General features: G+C 40.1%; 1 long non-coding RNA gene across 1 annotated transcript in view; it reads right to left on the reverse strand.

Moving 5' to 3' along the window:
* Positions 1–17,764, reverse strand: part of LOC105024823 — a 42,657-nt gene extending 24,893 nt beyond the window's left edge. The window contains exon 1 of the long non-coding RNA XR_829083.3: positions 17,706–17,764. This is a non-coding gene — a long non-coding RNA (uncharacterized LOC105024823). The remainder of the gene's footprint in view (positions 1–17,705) is intronic.

Genomic DNA, 17,764 nt, shown 5'->3' on the forward strand with positions numbered 1-17,764 from the left:
GTAGGACAAAGAGGGAACTAGAGAGAATGGCTGTAGGTTCACTGGCCTTTTGGTCAACAAAGAACAACTACATACTGAGTCTCTCCCTCGCCTGAACCTGCTGTTTCCACCTTTTAAGTCTCAGGTTTGCAGAACAAACTGACATCTATCTCCTGAGGCGTTATTCTCCTGTATAACCACTGTTACTGGACCCTGCTGGTCAGCATGGAACCTTTTAATACCTTGACCATGTACTCTTAATCTCCACACAGCAAAGCAAAATAGGACTGGCCACTCTTCTATGGTCTGAGTCTTTGTATCGCTTTTTTGACAACTGCTAAGGTAGAAGAGCTTCATAAAATAGATATGATTTTTTACATTATGGTCCTACTACTGCTGAGAAAGAACTGTAAATGTTTACAGTTTGAGAGAATGACACAATGAGAGGGAGACCACAGGGTAGCCTTGTCTTGCCTCCCTGGTAAAACAATGGTGAACAAAAAACAAGGAGGGAGTGGAAGTAAGAGAGAAAAGAGATTGTGGCATACTATTACAAGGCCTGTCCGTTTCACGAGTGGTTTCCAGGGATGTCGGTGGTTAACAACTCACCACTGGAGTGTCTCCACATCTCGTGGAGTGACTTAGATCCGTGCGCCAAGCTGAAACATCATTACACGGTCCTATCTGAAACATGAGTAGCGTCTGCAGCAAATGCTTAATTGGCAGTTTGGGCCTCTTGCTCTGCTGTCCATGTTCCAACTCATTAACATGTAATGTGAACTCTGGACCAGAGGTCTATCTACCAACGTGCCTGTCATTACATTTAAACAGCCATGAGACGAGGGGTTTTCCCCAGCTATAAAAGGGTTTTGTCTAAGGAGTGGTCTCCCTCTATTTAGCTGTGATCTAATGCCACCTTTCCACCCTGAGCCATGTTCTTGGAGTTTCCTCCAGGGGTTTTGTTCACACTAGGCTGGTTTATGTATTGGCTACCCATAGAGTTGAGAGAGAAAGACAGAGAGAGAGAGTCTGGTTAAATCAAAGCCCTTCAGTAATTTTCCATTGTAACATAAATGAACCATGTTATATTATAAAGTTAAGGATGTGTAAGTGATATCTACAGTATTACAGATTTTCTTATCTTCTTGTCCATCATTCATTTCAATGGCTCCAATTTAATGTTGTTGAAAGTTATATGGAATGTACAGTATGCTTTTGTGTCCTAAAGTATGTCTAGAGATGCACATTTTGAGTTCAAAGGTTTTAACGGTTTGGAAGTACTGTAACATCAGTGATATCATATGCTGTCTCTAGCAGTTTGTAGTTTTTATTAGTTTGTAGTTTCTCAAGCTTTATCATGTTGAAAAACCTGTTAATTTATATTTAATGTATGAAATGTTTTTAGGTTATTATAAATGGCTATATGGGAAAAAGCTAAATCCAAAAGCAGCAGCTACTCCTCTTGTGTTCTTCGCAAAACATTACACAGGACATACTGTAAAACGAAATAAACCAGCAGTGTACAAAGGCAGAACTACATTTAAAAACAACTTTGCAGTCCATGGTACTACATGAGAATGAGAGTCATCATTCAAGAAGCTGTGAGGCATGTCAAGGTGTTGTCGGCATATTGTAACCAGGCTTTTTTGTGGCATTAGTGCAGTAAAGGCTTCTTTCTGGCAACTCTACCATGCAGCTCATTTATTTTTCTGTCACGGTACGGTGATGACTAGCGTCATCGTGCCGTGCACATCCCGGTTCCCGACTCATTCATTGTCTTGTCTCCCATAATCATGCACACCAGGTGTAAATGTTTCTCCTCTGCTCCCCCCAGTTTGTCGGATATTGTTGCTTGTCTTGTTGCATGTAAGGTGAGTGCTATGCGTTGTTTGAGATTATCGGCGCTTTAATTTGTATCATATCAAAGTATTTTTTTTGATGATTGTTCCACATCGAAAACGCAAACCTGCGACTGGGTCCTCCTCTCTACCACCACTGTCACATTTCCAAGTATCGTCGTATTGTGCTCCTTGAAACAACCACAGCCTGTATTTACCTGTGGGTTTTTCTTTGTATCCCGAACAATTCTTCTGGCAGTTTTGGTTTAAATCTTGCTTGGTCTACCTGACCTTGGCTTGTAATCAACTTAAGTAATTGAACAGTACTGACTGGCATTTGCAAGGCTTTGGATATCTTTTTAAATCCTTTTCCATCTTTATAAAGTTCCATTACCTTGTTATGCAGGTCTTGTCATAGTTCTTTTTTGCAACCCACGGCTCAGTATCTAGCCTGCTCAGTTAATCCACGACATCCATGACTATTTAAACAAAGACACTAATTGCAATTCAAAAAGCCACAGTTGTGGGAAATTCACCTTTAATTGCCATTTTCACCTGTGTGTGTCACCTTGTGTGTCTGTAAATATTCAAGAGTATGTAAACTTTTGATCAGGGACATTTGGGTGATTTTTGTTATCATTATGATTTAAAAAGGAGCCAAACAACTATGTGATAATGAATGGATTCATATGACCCCTATCCATAAATAAAATAATGTTTATTTGATAAAAATGTTCCAGGATCTGTCATATTTTCAAAATCAATGCCAACAATTCATAATTTCTGCCAGGGTATGAGCACAACTGTATACACCGATCAGCCATAACATGATGACCACTGACAGGTGAAGTGAATAACACTGATAATCTGATTATCATGGCACCTGTCAGTGGGTGGGATATATTAGGCAGCAACTGAACGAAGCAGGAAAAATGGGCAACCGTAAGGATCTGAGCAATTTTGACAAGAGCCAAATTGTGATGGCTAGACCACTGGGTCACAGCATCTCCAAAACTGCAGCCCTTGTGGGGTGTCCTCTGTCAGCAGTGGTCAGTACCTGTCAAAAGTGGTCCAAGGAAGGAAAAGCGCTGAACCGGTAAAAGGGCATGAGTGGCCAAGGCTCATTGATGCACGTGGGGAGGGAAGGCTGGCCTTTGTGGTCCAAAAGTCGAGCTACTGCTGAAAAAGTTAATGCGGGTACTGATAGAAAGGTGTCAGAACACACAGTGCATCCAGTTTGTTGCGTATGTTGCTGCGTAGCCGCAGACCAGTCAGGCTGCCCAGGCTGACCCATGTGACGATTGCTTAGACAAATGCCACATCGTCAACAACCTTGTCCTTAATCTCTACAGAGCACAGAATGTACTGCTATTGCTATTGTAAATATAGCAATGCCGAATGTTTTGAGAACAAGCTAGGACCCACTATTTCCATTCCTTTGCTGAATAAAATAGAAGGAATCAAGTGCGTATGTAAATTCTGAAGTAACCTGTCCAAGCTGTTATCTGTAACACGCCAACCTACTAGTCCAGGAACCCCTATTATTTCAATTAAGCTGTCTTTACTTAATATCAGATCTCTCACAAAACAAATCATTCTTGGTAAATGACATGATAATATCCTACAACCTAGATTTAATGTTTCTCACTGAAATGTGGTTAACAGAAGATTGTAGTGCTACTGTTCTCAACGAGACAGCACCAGAAAAATGTTATTGCATATTAATGTTTGAAAATTAATCGTCCTCATATATTTTTTATTTAGTGTTGAAACACGTTTTTCCATTTGAGGAATAACTAGGCTATAATATTTGCTAAAGAGTGAGAGCTGAAACGTCACGATGTGCAGGGAAATATAATTGTCATTGCTTTGTGGTAGTGTTTTGTGAAGAGCACTCGTTGACAACATTGATTTTGTGATAGTTCACCGAAGGCAATGACTAAAGCTGAACAGAACTGCACTGCCCTGGGCGCATTTTGGTTTTAAGCTAAACGAAAGAGGTGAGCCCAATATTTCGAGGAGGCAAATTGCCAGATTTGATGGCGCTCAAAGACACAAACAACACATATCTGAAGAATCATCTCAGGGTCCATCACATGTAATTTTAGGCCTATGGGACAGTAAGGGTGTCTGTCTGTTAGCACCCCACAAGCACACACACCCACCAACTACACACAATGCACAACAAAGTAGGGCCTAATATATTACTGTACATCAAGTTGTATTATCAAATACACAAATACAGTCTATTGTGTTTGCAGTGAATGAGCTGGGTTAAAGCAAAAAGCAAAAGAGCGTTTCGCTCAGAATAAATTATTATGGGTCTCTCTGGCAAAGATTAACAATTTCACCAGTACAGCTCTGGAAATATAGCTCTGGAAAAAATAAAGGAACAGAAGGGTTAAAATGAAGAGACCACTGCACCTTTATCTTTCATTTCCAAAAAAGTCGAAAAGGAAAGTTTTGAGTGAGGAAGCGAAGAAGCGTTCAATTTGCAGTTGTCTCTTAATGTTAATGCCTCTGTTCCTCATTAAAAAATGTATTAAAGGAAAGAAAAAGGTGTAGTGGTCTCTGAATTTTTTCTGGAGCTGTATATGCAACTTAAGTGTTTAGGGAAAAGATGCAGCATTTTACTTTGAGACATTGTTTATATTATTCTGCTAAGTGCTGAAGCATAAATCAATGAATCCTGAAAATATATTTTTTTTCTTGTCTTGTTTTGCTTGAAACACACCAACACTTAATATACAGAGGATATAAACAGAGTAGGAATTCAATATACTAACAACATTTAAATTGCAACTGTTTATCCCATTTAACAACACATCCCATTTTGTTGATGTTATAGAGATGTCCAGATATGTCTAATTTAGAATTAATGCATAAACCTTAACTTTCTCCACAGATTAAATTAACAATTGAATTATCCATAGCAATAATAAAAGCTACATCAATTGTTCAATGCCTCTTTGTTAGCTAACTATCAGGCAATGATGGCAGCTAGCTACAAGCTACTTCCTCTGCAAATTTACTAGCTAGCTAACTTTACAAATAATATTGACGATTGCCTTACATTAGCTCGTATGGATGTGCCATCCTGGAGGAGCTGGACCACCTGTGTAACCTGAATGGGCTGCAGGTACCGCCTCATGCTACCAGCAGTGAAAGGACACAAGCTAAACTAGAAAATAATCAGTAATGAAGGATAAGGAGAGAACAATTGTCTGTGGCCACCAGCTGCAAAACCATTCCCTTTTTGGGGGTTGTCTTGCTGTTGCTTCTCCAGTGAACCTCTTGTTACTTTCTTTTGCATCAAAACAGGTTGATTCACAATCGCTTATGCTTCCTAACTGGATAGATTGATATCCCAGAAGTTTAACTGACTTGCTGTTATCCTGTGATGATTATGTGTTTCCTTAATTCTTTTGAGCAGTGTATATATTTTTTAAATGTCACATAGGAAAGTTTTGGCATAACCAACCAAAGTCTGCACAATCAGATCTGAGTCACACTGATGCATGTAATATCACATTCACATGAATTATAAGAATCTGTTTGATATTTGGTAAACACAGTGTTGTTAATATTTTAACTAGGCCTAAAGGGAACACAGGCCATGAAACATGTTGAAACAAACTTGACACGTTCTTGATTTGTTTGATAAGATTAGTAAAGCTTTTTTCAGGAGAACACACACAGGGCTCAATTCCAAGTTTTGGACACACTGTATTCAACTTTCTCTCTGCTTGCTTCCTCTCTGTATCCTCTGCTTCCTCCTGCATGTATTGCTGCTTGATCAGCCTCACAGCTGAGTGCCATATCACTGTTCATTTAAATGTTATTTTATGAGGCAGGTCTATCTTTTATAAACACTTCTTCATTAGCCACTAACCAGTATTACTTTCTCTCATGTTCTATTGGATTATACTTGCTTTCATTGTCCAGGAACAAAAGCCCAGCTCTAGTCCGTATCAGCAACTCATGCTAGTTGTTGTTTTTCTAGATCTCTGACCACTGTTTACATTTGTCATTAATTCCTTCATCACTAACGTGAAATCCCTCACACGCAGTGCACTTGAGAACTGTGTTTTCCAACCAGTTATAGCATTGGCTCACACCCAACTACCATGCGTTTAGTCTATCAACATCTAAATACAAGTATTGACAGTAAGACAAATAATATTCTAAAAACCTGATAAACCATTCAAACTGCCCCTAGAAGTTTTAAACTGACCCTGTTAGCTAGGTTACAGGTACACAATATCCCTTGGCCCCTGCCACACGTCTGACAAAACTACAACAAAAAAGTACACAAGTTTCGTCCATCGTACTAATGCTAGTAACAACACTGCTAGCCGCATTAGTGCATGATTCAGCATCATTACTCAGTACTTATGTTCGTTGGGTATTGTTTCAAGAAAATAACAGAAGTAATATGCTGTGGGCCTTTAAAGGATTTCACAAGTGTTTTTTAAAGCCCACATGATCTGGCTGAAACAGATTAAGGAAAATACATGATTGAAGATATATGTGTTGGTGCTACAGTGGCTGTAGTCACCACCCTGCACTTATACACATTTTATTGTGCTTGGATATAAGACAATTTTCATGGCATTGAATATCTCTAACAGCACAGTTAAGTCCCTTCTTACAAAAATGGAGAGAATATGGCTAAACCGAATATGTTTCTCAACCCTGCTCCTGGATACCCCCCTGCCCTGCATGTTTTAGATCTCTCCCTGCCCTAACATATCTGATGTAGCTTGTGAAGGACTTGATAATGAGCTGATTATTTGAATCAGGTGTGACAGACTAATAGAAAAACCAATAGAACATGCAGGTTTGGGAAACACTGGTCTAGAACAAGCCGTCCTCAATAACTGAACATCCGGGCAAAAAAAGGGGCACTAGTCAGGAAAGCCACCAAGAGGACTATGGCAACTCTAAAAGAGTTACAATCTTCTATGGCAGAGCCAGTTGACACAGCATACTTCAAAAATGGCTTCACAAAAGTAGCCTTTATGGGAGAGAGGCAAACAGAAAACCACAAATCTCAGCCAGTTTGCAAGAAGCATAAAGGAGACGGAGACCAAGTGGAAGAAGGTGCTATGGTCTGATGAGATCAAAATACAGTACATCCCCGGTATCTGCGAGGCATTCTGTAAACCCTCGCGGATGTGGAAAATCTCGGATAAGTGACACAAATCGCGGATAAGTATTAATTCAACACAATCGCATCTAGGAAAACAACGTATCGTGCGCGTGACCGTTTATTAGTATAATCGTTATGTAATGGACAGTTTACTTTATATTTTCTTTATATTTGCACTTCATGCAATTAACCGGATCGACGCTTGGATGCCTGAAATTAGCGCGTTTTTAGAATTTTGGAATGTCTGCGGATACTTGAGTTCGCGAATGTGGAACCGCGAATAGCTGGGGGTTTACTGTAGAGCATTTTGGCCTCAATCCTAAGTGCAAACCTAACACCGCCATCATCATCCTGAGAACACCACCCTTAAAGTGAAGCATGGCGGTGTCAGCCTCATGCTACTGGGATGCTTCTCAGTTTCTGGGACTGGAAAGCTTGAGAAGATGTAGGGGAAAATGGATGCAGCAAAGTAGAGAAATTCAGGGAAAAAAACCTGCAGAAGTCTACAATAGACCTGGGACTTGGGTTAAGATTCATTTTCCAGCTGTAAGGTCTGTTTCCAGCTCACGCCCTTGACCACATCACCAATCTCCTAAACGCAGCTCACTCCCCGGATCACAATAACTGGAATTCTAATCTCCCATTTCTCATCAGCACCCACTATTTAGTTAGGTTCTTTTTCTTTTAGGTATTGTTTGTACTCTATGACATTACTAAGCCTGCTATCTGTCTATCTTTTGGATAGCCTTCACATGAATCGAGTTCTCTACCCTGTTTTCTCTGACAACGTTTGATAGTTTCTTCCCTGCCTGTATTTTCGCTCTAGATCCGTGTTTGGAACTTACTTGCCTGTTTTTTGTGGGATTTACGACTTTGCCAGCCATTCTATACTTTTGCCTGATGGGGCACTACTACTTACCTGTTATTGACCTCTGCCCATTTCTAACAACGAGTTTTGCCTGTCCCTGGTTTATAAACCTGCGCACTTTGGAAACAGACCACCTGCCTCTCAGAGTTGTATTCTAACACCAGGAGGACAATGACCCGAAACATTTGTCCCTGAGCGGCCCAGACAAAGGCTGGACCTCAATCCAATTGGAAATGTGAAAAGAGTTGAAAATTGCTTTTCACCAAAGGTCCTAATCCAACTTGATGGAGCTTGAGCAATTTTGCAAAGAAGGATAGGCAACAATTCCTGCTTCAAGATGTGCAATGCTGTTAGAGACTTATCCAAATAGACTCATGGAATTGCTGCCAAAGGTGTCTCTGACAAAAATTGATTAAAGAGGGCGAATACTTATGCAATCTATTATTTTCTGTTTTGTATTTGTAATTAATTTAGAATTAATTTGCACATTTTATTTTTCACTTGATATTGTGGACTCTGGTGTTGATCATTGGCAAAAACTGATAATTCATTTTGATTTCTATAACAATGAAATGTGAAAAAGTCCAAAGGGGTTGAACACTGGATAGCCATTGAATACTATAAAAATAAACAGAATAAAGTCTCCTAGCATCTTTACAAGTAACATTATACTGTATTATTAATTGCATTGGCAGTCACAGCAAATACATATCAGCTGTTTCATCACGACAAATAGTTTTACTCAAAGATTAAAACAAGAGCAACCTATATTTTGTTTACCTACTCTTTATTACCTGCTGTGAAAGCAATGAGAGACCTTTTGCCTTTAACTATTCATCAACGTCTTCCTTTATTACAGGCTTTCCCAGACGGAGCATTGTGATCAAGGTCACAGCTGCTCTGAAGCACCTGGAATTCTAACCCCCTTGACCCAGTGGCCCTATGCATATAGAGTTTCTATCATGCTCCATGCTGGCCAGGGGGATAAAGAGAGTTAAAAGTTTAATCTAGGATTCTATCAGGGAATTCACTCTAAGTTTATCCTGGCAGGTGGCGTTTTAATGATTTATTTTCAAATGCTTGGGTCACATTAAGTTTAACAGTGGATGACTTTTCATTACAAGCAACACATTGCAGCCAGAAATGTAATGTAATTTTTGTGAAGAGGCAAGTGCTTGACAATTTGGGTGTTTTTATTTGCTCATTTTCGATGTGCCTCATTGAGTAGTGCATGCATAAATCTTTCCTTAAATGAGTATGTTCTGCTTTAGCAATTCAGAACTGTATGCTACCTAAAACTTGATAGGCATTTGACAATGTATTTCTTTCTCCCTAATGCAAGAAAACCTATTGCACAATGGAACAGTCACATAACATACTTCAATATTTGAAGTATACACATCATACTAAGTTAACCTTATCAATGTAGTAAAACCCCGTTTTCAAAAGCGTTGGGACTCTATGTAAAATGCAAATAAAAACAGAATGCAATGATGTGCAAATCATTTATCCCTATGTTTAATTGAGAATAGTACAAAGACTGCATATCAAATGATGAAATTCAGACATTTCAATGTTTCTTGAAAAATATATGCCCATTTTGAATTTGATACCAGCAGCACGTTTTAAAAACGTTGGGACAGAGGCATGTTTACCACTGTGTTGCATCACATCTTCTTTTAACAACACTCTGTAAGCGTTTGGGAACTGAGGAGACCAGTTGCTCTAGTTTTGAAAATGAAATGTTTTCCCATTCTTGCTTGATATAGGATTTCAGCTGCTCAGACTCCTTTGTCGTATTTTTCATTCCATAATGCGCCAAATGTTTTCAGTGGGTGACCGGCCTGGACTACAGACAGGCCAGTTTAGCACCCGGACTCTTTTACTACAAAGCCATGCTGTTATAGTACGTGCAGAAAGTGGTTTGGCATTGTCTTGCTAAAATAAGACACGCTTTCCCTGAAAAAAATGTTGTCCGGATGGCTGTATACATTGCTCCAAAACATGTATATATTGTTCAGCATTAATGGTGCCTTCACAGATGTACAAGTCACCCATGCCATGTCAACTAATCCAGCCCCATACCATCACAGATGCTGGCTTTTTCAGTCACACAGACCTAGCATAGCGCCAAAGATGGCTGTCTCAGTTAGTTGGTGCGCAATTGTGTGTTTTTTTTTGTGTGTGTTAAATCAATGTTCTGTGACAATTCTCATATTGTTTTCCCAAGAGAATAGCTCATGAATATCAGGGAAAAAATACCTGTGGATTCATTCCTGGATTTTCTCATATCATCCATTGAATTACTGGAAATTCTGGCTAGCTGCATCTGCTCTTGGTCAAGCAGGGAAACGCCGCAGGAGAGGTAAGCGTGCTGGGGCGCTGGCACGTTCTAGGCACCGTGGACTACGGACTCCGCTACCTGGAATATTCCTCGCCAATGTGCGATCACTCAGCAATAAACTGTATGAACTTCACTTGCTGTTGTGGGAAAACACAGACCTCTCCTTACCTTCAGTCTTGTGTTTCACAGAATCATGGCTGTGTGGATCCATACTGGACTCAGTGCTTCCATTGCCTGGTTTTTCAATCTTCAGGGCGGATCGTGACACAGAATTCTTGGTCAAAACAAAAGGGATATGTTTCTACATTAACAACGGCTGAGCCAACGATGTGACTGTCATACTATGGCACTGTTGCCCTGACCTGGAATAATTTTTTTATCAACTGTAGACCTTTCCACAGCCTGGGGGAATTCTCTTCATTTATCCTGGGTGGTGTCTACATTCGACTGTCAGCCAATGTGCACGAGAGACACAACTGCAGCTGCCCGAACAGATTCTCCAGGCAGAGCAGTCATACTTGGACTCCTTAGTGATTGTTCTCTGTGACTTCAACAAAGGTCACCTAAGCCACAAACTCCCGAAATATAAAGTTTATTAAAATCCCGACCAGACAGGCAAACACTTTGGATCACTGCTACACTATAACCAGAAATGCCTATCACACTGTGCCCTATGCTGCTCTGGGACTCTCAGACCACGTCATGGTCATCTAATACCCACATACAGGCAAAAGCTTTCTAAGCCTGTTGTGCGAAGGTCAAGGATGTGGAGCAGTGAAGCCACAGAGGATGTGCATGCATCTCTGGAATGCACTGATTGGGAGATTTTTTGGTCTGGCGCTAATAGTCTGGATGAGTACCCCGATGCTGTGACTTGGATGCAGCCACTAGACGTCCACCCACATCAAATTTATTTCTGATGGAGACAAGTCCGCCAACAAGTGGGAGATTGAGCATCTGGTGGCCTGGTGCAGTCAGAACAACTTGGAGCTCAACGCCCTAAAGACTATGGAGATGATAGTGGACTTCAGGAGAAGCCAGCTTCCCTTCCCCCCATTGCCGAGTGTGGCTCCCCAGTCAACTCTATTGAGTACTTTTACTTTCTTGGCACCAACATTACCCAGGACCTCAAGTGGGAGCTGAACATCACCTCTCTTACAAAGAATGCACAGCAGAGGATGTACTTCCTGCGACAGCTGAAAAAGTTCAACCTGGCAACGACTATGATGGTGCATTTCTCAATCCCGACCTATTCATCACCGTCTGGTACACTGCAGCCACTACCAATGCACATGGGCAGGCTGCAACGCATCATCCTCTCCGCAGCGAGGGTGATTGGCTGCATTCTGCTGTCTCTACATGACCTATGCAGCTCCAGGACATGGAGGCGAGCGGCAAAGACTGTGGCTGATCCCACTCATCCTGGAAAGGGACTATTCAGGGCTCTCCCCTCTGGCAGAAGGCTGATGTCAAACAGGACCAAAACCTCATGTCACAAGAACAGTTTCTTTCCTACAGCAGTAGGCCTCATGAACATGCCCCTGGAACCAAATTGACAATAGCCGGCTCCCAGCATACACAGACAACCCTCAACCCTTTTTCAGTCTGTCCCAGATTTTTGTAAATGCGTTGCTGGTATCAAATACGTAGCTGGTACCTTCTTCAGTTTGCCTCAATGCTACCTTACCTCAATTTTCCTCAAATGCACATTTAGAAAGCATTTTATAATTGCCATTTGTACCCACACACCTAAATGTGCCTTAATTGCACATTTAGTATTGCCATTTGTAGTGCATTTGCCTTCCTTACACATCTATACATTCCACTTATTATTATATGTAATATACATATACTTAATACTTGTAAATGTCTGCCCTCTTCTATTTGCACTTCTGGTTAGATGCTAACTTCATTTTGTTGTACTGTACTTGTACTTGTTCAATGCCAAAAAAAAATATTCTAATCTACCCCCAGACCATCACATTGACAGATGGTGTCAAGCACTCCTCCAGCATCCTTTCATTTAGTCTGCATTTCACAGATGTTCTTCTTTGTGACCCGAACACCTCAAACTTAGATTTGTCTGTCCATAACACTTTTTTACAATCCTCCTCTGTCCAGTGTCTATGTTCCTTTGCCCATCTTATTCTTTTTTTATTGGCCAGGCTGAAATATGGCTTTTCCTTTGCAACTCTGCCTAGAAGGCCAGCATCCTGGTGTCACCTCAATACTGTTGATGTTGAGACTGGTGTTTTGCGGGTACTGTTTAATGAAGCTGCTGACAGTTGGGGACCTGTGAGGAATCTGTCTCAAACTAGACACTCTAATGTATTTGTTCTCTTTGCTCAGTTGTGCACCGGGGCCTTTCACTCTTTTTATTCCGGTCAGAGACAGTTTGCGCTGTTCTGTGAAAGGAGTAGAACATAGCATTGTACGAGATCGTCAGTTTCTTGCTGATTTCTCGCATGGAATAATGTTCATTTCTCAGAACAAGAATAGACTGACGAGTTTCAGAAGAAAGTTTTTGTTCTATTTTGAGCCTGTAATCAAACCCACAATTGCTGATACTCAAGATACTCCAAAAGTCTAAAGAAGGCCAGCTTTAGTTTTTTTTAATCAGCACAAAAGTTTTCAGCAGTGCTAACATAATTGCAAAGTGTTTCTTTTTTCTAATGATCAATTAGCCTTTTAAAATGATCAACTTGGATTAGCATATCGACACGACGTGCCATTGGAATACAGGCATGATTAAAATTAACAATGTCTAAATTGATGGACCAAAAAGTTTACAAACAAGGCCATTTCAAAGTGACCCCAAACGTTTGAATGGTAGTGCAGTAGTAACATAAGTATTACTATATATAATAAGTATGTTGCTATATAGTTGTAGCAAAATAATTTGTTTTTTTATTACAGGTTAGAAAGCCACATTCGGCTGTTCAGCCCCTCAGCAAAGCCGTTAACCCTAATTGCTCCAGAGTCACAATCTATAATAGCTTGTCCACCAGTAGTGACCCTGCTCTCTGAGGGGATCTTGGAGCGAGTGGGATATGCAAATATAACATTTCCAATTCACAAATGTATATACAACACCTTCAAATGTTTGTGAAACCAGACACCCACAAGCACCTGCCAAAGTAGTATAATTTAGTAACTCATACCAAGTTGTGTCATTGTTACATGTTACTATGAGGTGTCGCCAATATCAAATCCCATTCTATGTTATGGCTCAAAGACTATACTGAATTAGGAGTAATCAAACATTGCATTTCAAAATGACAGAATTGTTATTATAATTTACCTACTCAGGAGAAAGCAACTTAATTTACATTAAAAACAAGTCAATGTTAACTTCCATTAGAAGAATATTTAACAACCAACTTTAGTTTCAATGTTGTTATAATGGTTTCACACATTATAAGTATTTACAATGGCATCTTGTAAAGCACACTGTGTTGGTCCTTTTCATGGAGGGCTGTTGCAGCAGACAGCACATTCGGTTTCCCTCCTATCAGTTAAAAATAACAAAAAGGAGCTTCAGCGGGCAGCAGATAAACACTGGACAATTGAGGAGTTGTAAGAAAAGTCTTGGTCTGACGAATAACATGGTGATGGAAGTGTCAGGATTCGATGAAAGCAGCATTATATCCATGAACTCATGCTGCCGGTGGTAAATGGTACTGGCTGGTGGTGCTGGCATAATGGACTGGTAAATGTTTTTCTGATCCCTTGATACGATTTGACCAAAGTTTAAATGCCACAGCGTATCTGAGGGTGGTTGCTGACAGTTTTCCTCCTTTCATAGCTACAGTTCATCATTAGCCACCTTCTCACAAAGCATGTATTGTAAGCACATTTTCTCAGGTTGGGTCCAGGAACATGACCGCAAGTTTAGTTGACTTGAGTGGCCAGAGGAGTAAAAATACCTAAACCTAATAGGGCATCTTTGAGATGAGCTGGAATGGGTTATTTGTGGCATGTACAGTATGTACCACCATCTGCAGCTGTTGTGTGATGCTATCAAGTCAGTATGGAGCAATAACCTTGTGAAATATTTCAGCCACTGTAAAATTATTGCCATGTGGAATGCAGGCCGTATGTCCAGCATAATACCAGATGAGTGTACCCAATATGTGTATGAGACCGAGTTGGGAATTTAGCCATGAAACCTGGACAAGCGGCCCAACTTTTATGCTAAATGTGTGTAATTTTTTGTGTGACCCTGGACACTCAGGACATACATTTAGCATCCCAGTTGAGTGACAGCACCCTAGGCAGAGCGATGTCCCTATCACTGCTCTATAGGGATTAGTTTACCTCCAGCAGTATTTGGTCTCCCATCCAGGAACCAATCAGATCCAAACCATCTTAACGTCAGAAGCAAGGCAGCAGAAGGATGAAGGGTAAATGCAGCCTGCTATTACTGTGTTAGTTACATCACAACTAAGGCAACTTTACGTGTGTTCTCTTATTTTCCCATTTTATTAATGTATTTTAATCACATCATCCTTTTATTCTTTTGTAACCATACATTGGATTGTTTTTTTTAATTTGCAAATAGCTTCAACAAACAATATCCCTGTGTTTTTTCCACATACAAAGTGCTTAGTAAGTAATCGCGGCACCATAAATGTTATTCTTCTAATCCAACAATTGGGGAATATAGTACAGAATATATGTAACCATGCCCTACCTGTCAGGAATTACATTGGTATGGAATTATTTTGTAGACTGCAATTCCGTTCAGTATAAACATAAATTGATGTGATTACGTTTGTTATCAAGACTGTGCTACTGATCCTTAATCGCTATGTTTCTCCTTAATGTTTCACTGTTGTGTTGGTTGGAAATGTAACAGATTCAAAATAATAAATGTCTGGTTGTGGATAACATTTACGGTTACCGGTTTAGGTTAATTTAAGATTAAGGTTACAACACGGCACTGAGGTTAGAATTAGGATGAAGGGTAAGGTTACAAAAGACAAAACAACGTATTTCTAAACCACACAATGCCCCAACAAATAATGTCATGCATGTCATTGGAATCGAACTCACAAAAACAGTAAAACGCCTGTCTAAACTAAACAATTCCCTAGCAAAAAAAGTCATGCTCCTCGAGGAATCGTACTCCAACCATACTCCAACCAATAATGGTAAGGATTCTGTCTGAATGACGTCATCATGCCAGAAATGTTTCCACTCGAGTAGCCGACCGTGGCAAAGCAATATTTTGTTTACGGTCTTCTTACCCTCGTCATCGTATTGAACATCGAATCCGAAATGTTCCCATGCAGCGGATTCGAAAGACGGCGGTGCCTCTTCAAATTTGCTTCTCTCTGGATGCAATTTATCTCTATTCGCGCCGAGATCGAAACCACGTTTTCAGTCAGTTGTGAAAACTGTCGACGTGTCAGGTGTTTTTAGAACATATACACATATTTAAAGAGTCTTCATGGACAACTCCGGTGTGCTCTATAGACTGTAGATGAGTTACTACGGATATTAACCAGTTTATTATACACAAACATGATAGGGAGTGCATAACTTATTTTTACTCAATTTGACGCATTGTGTTCAGTTCACCCCGGTAACTTGCAAATCCTTCAGGGATGTGAACACTAAACACTGGAGTTTAGAAAGCTGGCCCAATTTTGCGGGCAGTAGAGTAAGTATTAGGAATAAAAAGTATATTCCCTTATCAAACTTGTGTTCAGGGCAGCAGAGCTACAGCCTTATAATATGTTAGATCACAGTTGATTGATATATGACAGTAAACTGTCTGCTGTTACCCTTTCACCTGTCTTGTGTATTATGTTGCCTTGGGTAGTGTTGTAAATATAAGCATGCTCATTCTAATCCTTTGTTCTTGATTTTGGTGTGCTGAACCTCAACAAGATGCCCTGGAGTGTAAGGGAAGAAATGTGTGTCCCATTTGCAGACTGCTTTTATAAAGACTGTGTGGGACACTCCAGTAACGGGAAGCGTGGGGTTCTCCGGGGATATTTTATGGACCCCTGATTTCCTGGACAGTGCCCAGAATGTCAGTTTTAGGGCAGGGGAGTGGACCGGGTATTACGCTTTTTTTATTGTTTATTTATATAAGGTTAATACATTGAGACAAAATTGTTTGTCTGATCATTTTGGCATATCAATGCAAATAATATAATCATTGTCGATGTACAACTACAAATGTGTATGGGGTTTTAAGAGTTTTGAGTTAGGATGGGATTAACAGGTCAGATCCATGGAGGCCCCACCTCACAACATACAAGACTTAGAAGTCCATTGGCCATTGCCTTGCGTGAAGTGCATCTAATTCGCTCTTTTCTTGAGCTGAAAATTGCATAAATTGTTGATTTGGAAATTGCACATGTCAGTATCGTGCCACCTTATGTATAGGGTATAATGTTTTTAACCAGCTAGTTTTAGCAAGAGGTAGATGTAAGGGAAATTATGAAATGGAAGTAAACAACGGTGGCATTGTCCAAATGTTACTAAGGTTACTCAAGTGACAACAGTTTGAAATTGCAAGGAGTGTGTCAGGAAATGACAAAACAGAAAAGTATGAGTTTTAGCCAGCGGAGTCTGTGGGTCTGCAGCTGGATGCTATTGGTTTGTCAGCCCTCTGAGCCCCCTAACGGTCTGGGGTCCCAAGCAGTTGCCTGTCTTATCGGTTCACAAGTTACGCATCTGGTTCTGTGGATCTGAATCTAAAATATGTGTATTGCAGCACAATAAGCATGTTTCGGAAATGATAGGAAAATTACTGGCATATCGTAACTCTGCGGTTCACGCCTGTGTATTGAACTGTTGGGGGCGTACCGAACGGCTCGAAAATATACTGTCGGAACTGCCCCTAGTGGCCAGGTTCCGACTGTAAACAACAATTCTCATAATTGACAGTGAACGTATTCACGATCATAAGGACCAGTAGCAATGGAATATATTGATATTGAACATAATAGCACTGCTGATATGTTAATACTAGAGATGAAACAGAATGAAAAATCCATATCACTGTTGCAGTGGTTATCAGTATTATCACAGTTGTCTTAAAATATGCTGGAAATGTTCAAAAAGTGCTGATACACCCATTGAAATGATTTCACCAGGTTTTATACTGAAAACTAGCGAACAAACAGAAAATATACATTTGCAGCGCTATGCATTTTTGTGTGCATAAACATTAAAATAATAGGATTAACATTAATGGCCATGAGAGGTAAAAGTTTCCCTAATGCAAGTTTTAATGAACATAACCTTAAGTAAGCAAATCAAATGTTCATATAAAAGCAAAAGTGAAGCAATGTGCATGTAAGAACAATACAACCATACATAAACAAGTCCAATGTGCAGAAGTTGACATTACAATGACAACACAAAATGTGTGAACAAACCAAATGAACAGCACTGATTGTATGTCCAATCTCTCTCATAAAGGCGCATGTATAGGCCTACATCTTTGTTCACTTGAGGTTAAAATTTATACATGTCAGCCTATTTACTGTGTCTGATTTTACCTACCTTGCATTCGCTATGAAGTAGTGGTGGTCGAGATCTCGATGGCTGAACTTTCTTTATCA

The sequence above is a fragment of the Esox lucius genome, chromosome 18 (genome assembly GCF_011004845.1).
Source record: "Esox lucius isolate fEsoLuc1 chromosome 18, fEsoLuc1.pri, whole genome shotgun sequence".
Taxonomy (NCBI): Eukaryota; Metazoa; Chordata; class Actinopteri; order Esociformes; family Esocidae; genus Esox; species Esox lucius.